Source organism: Myotis lucifugus, unplaced genomic scaffold (assembly GCF_000147115.1).
Source record: "Myotis lucifugus unplaced genomic scaffold, Myoluc2.0 scaffold_930, whole genome shotgun sequence".
Taxonomy (NCBI): Eukaryota; Metazoa; Chordata; class Mammalia; order Chiroptera; family Vespertilionidae; genus Myotis; species Myotis lucifugus.
The window spans coordinates 57,648-60,376 of NW_005871978.1; the positions used below are offsets into that span (position 1 = coordinate 57,648).

Below are 2,729 nucleotides of genomic sequence, written 5' to 3' on the forward strand. Positions count from 1 at the left end.
CTATGAGGACCTAGCCTGCCACCTGAGCATGTGCCTTGATCAGAATTGAACCCAGGACCCTTCAGTCCCAGGCCCAAAGCTCTATCCACTGAGCCAAACCAGCCAGGGCCCCATCTCCATTTCTGGGAACAAGGGACCAAAACATCCACAAGGTGCCGTGTCCGGGTGGAGGGGGCACCCCGAGCAGAGGACAGGTGGTCCTACTGTGCTGCTCCACCCCCATCTCCCGGGCCCCCATCTCAGAGCTTTGCCCGTGGCCCGGGGCCTGAGACAGGAGAGGGGCTAGGACAGCCTGGGAACAGTGCTGAGGCCGGGGCTGGGCTGGGGCTCAGGACCGCAGACCTGACACCTGCTACAGAGCAGCCTGGCCCTGACTCCAGACACATCCAGATCATCCATCCCAGGCCCAGAGCGACGGGGCAGAGTGGGCCCGCCTGGCTCTCTGACCTCAGCCTGGGCTTCCCAGGGGCACCCCGCCCTGTCCCCCGTTTCCCAAACAAGGGAACAGCACACATCCCAGCACGGCTTGCACCTTAATCCTGTTCAGAAGTTTGCACATTTCGGTGGAAAACTCCAGAAGGATGTAGGAATTGCTTTACATTCTTCACTCAACCTTCCAGAGATGGACATGGGGAGGGACTGTCCTTCCCCAGAAAACACAGGGTTCCTTTCCTTCCTTCTTCTCACCGCACGGGCCCAGGGAGAGGCATGCTCCCCGCTGACCACGTCGCTGTGGGCCAGGCCGCTTTAAACCAGTTCAACACGAGGCTCTACCGATGCCTTTACCACACCAGGTGCTGGCCTGGCTGAGGGAGACCCGGAGGAAGAGCAGGTGCCCCCGCCTCTCCTCACCCAGGGGGCCAGGCTCGGGGGAACCAGGGAGAGGATGCCTGGATGGGGACCCGGGGAGGGCAGGGACCCAGAGACAGAGGTGAGGGCCGCCCAGGCATCCTCTCCTCCTGCCCCTTGGAGACTTGACTCAGACAATCAACACAAGACATGAAACCTCTGGGAGGAGGTCCCAATCTCTTACACATGGCGGCCCCTGGTCCTCACAAGGCTCTCCCAGCCGCCTCTGTACTCGCCACTCACTGCAGAGCGGACTCCCGGGTGTGGAGACCAGCAGGGCCAGGCTGTTCCACATTACAGAGGGGCAGCCAGGCATCAGCAGAGAGCAGCTCAGGATGCCTGGCTCGGGCGAGAGGATGTGTGGAGGGAGGAGGTCCTGGGGAACATTCCAGAAGAGACCTCAGAGCTGCTGGCTGAGGAGCTAGCTGGAGGTGAGACCTGCCTCAGGGACAGGGGAGCACAGCGCTGTCCCTGCGATGATGGCCCCTCCTGGGTCCTATAAACGCCCCAGAAGAGCCTTATGCGCTCAGGCGGGCATGGGATGCAGCGCTGAGCAAAGGGTGCTACCCTCCAGCTGCAGGGGCACCTGGGAGGGACGGGGTAGACATTGGGGGACACTTTTCCAGGACCCCCAGGGCACTGGGCCTTGTGCATTAGGACTTTGCACTCGCTGCCCTCACACAGAGTTTGTTTCAGGAGACCGCCCTCTAGCGCCTGGGGTGGGGTGTGGACTCAGAAGGGCTTTGTGGGTTGCATGACAGGAGGAGACACTGGGGTGCAGCAGGGGAGCTGGCCTGGATCTGACACCACTCTCCCTCCCTGGGACGCAAGATCTGGGGGCAGCACCAGGGAGATTCTCAGGGACCCCAGGCCTGGTCTCTGGAAACTCCTGGGTATGGACGGTGTGTTTGGGTGGAGATTGTGACCAATGAAGTAGCAACACTAGCAGAAGCCACAACACACCCGGATGTGCCTGTTCCACGCCTGCAAAGCCCTGAGCCTGCAGCAGGGCAGCATGGCTGCTCCCAGGGCCACCAAGGTCCAAGGACAGAGCAGGTGGGAGGGCTCGGCGCAGAGGACACCTGTTTGTGCATGTGGAGGGGCGCCCAGTCCAGAAAGAGGGGGACCCTGTATTACAGGTGCCACGTGAAGGATGTGACGAGCTGGCCTGAAAGGGAGCAGCCTGGTTCTCAGTGCGGGCAGCCAGGGTCAGACTCAGAGGGGCTGGGGCGCCCTCCCTGAGCTGGGCACTTCCCCTGGGAGGGAGCGTGGGGCCGGCACAGGGTGGTCTGAGAGGAACCGGATGGACTGTCAGTTGGACAGAGAGGCATCCCCTCAGGGACAAACTCTACCAGCTGGGCCTCAGGTCACACTTGAGCCTGGAACACAAAGTCCCCCGGCTCCTTGCGGCTGGGGGTGGAGAGGACAAGCGGTGCCCCTTCCTGAGGCGGGCACACCCTGCATCCTCTGCTCCCAGACCTTCCTGGCCCAGCCCTGCTGGGAGCCTCTCTGTTCTCCTCTGTGTAATGGGCGGACAAAAGCTCCGAGTCCAGGTCCTTCCCTTACAGGGTGGCTCCTAAGGGGAGCTCAGCTCACGTTGGTCCCGCCCTGCCCTTCCTCTCAGGGCAGAGTCTCCCTCCTGGCTCAGCCCCACAGGTCCCTGCACTGGGCCCGGCCATGCCCTGCACTGGCGGCCGCGGGAGAGTCAGAGATGGGCACCCGGGGCCTGTCCTGTGGAGGCTCCGTGTCCTGTGCCCGGACCCTCCTCAGGTGTGAGCACCTGTCCTGTCAGCTGCGCTCTCGCCTCCTGCCTGGCTGTGCCGTGCTGCCCAGAGTGACCCCAACCTCCTGGGACCTCACTGGCCTAGGTCAGTCCAGGG

At 63.0% G+C, this 2,729-nt stretch overlaps 1 protein-coding gene across 1 annotated transcript in view; it reads left to right on the forward strand.

Moving 5' to 3' along the window:
- The window catches only part of LOC111824110 (DNA dC->dU-editing enzyme APOBEC-3G-like), a gene marked incomplete at its 5' end in the record, with an annotated part of 61,050 nt that overhangs the window by 54,665 nt on the left and 3,656 nt on the right, over positions 1–2,729 (forward strand). The gene's annotated exons all lie outside the window — the stretch shown is intronic.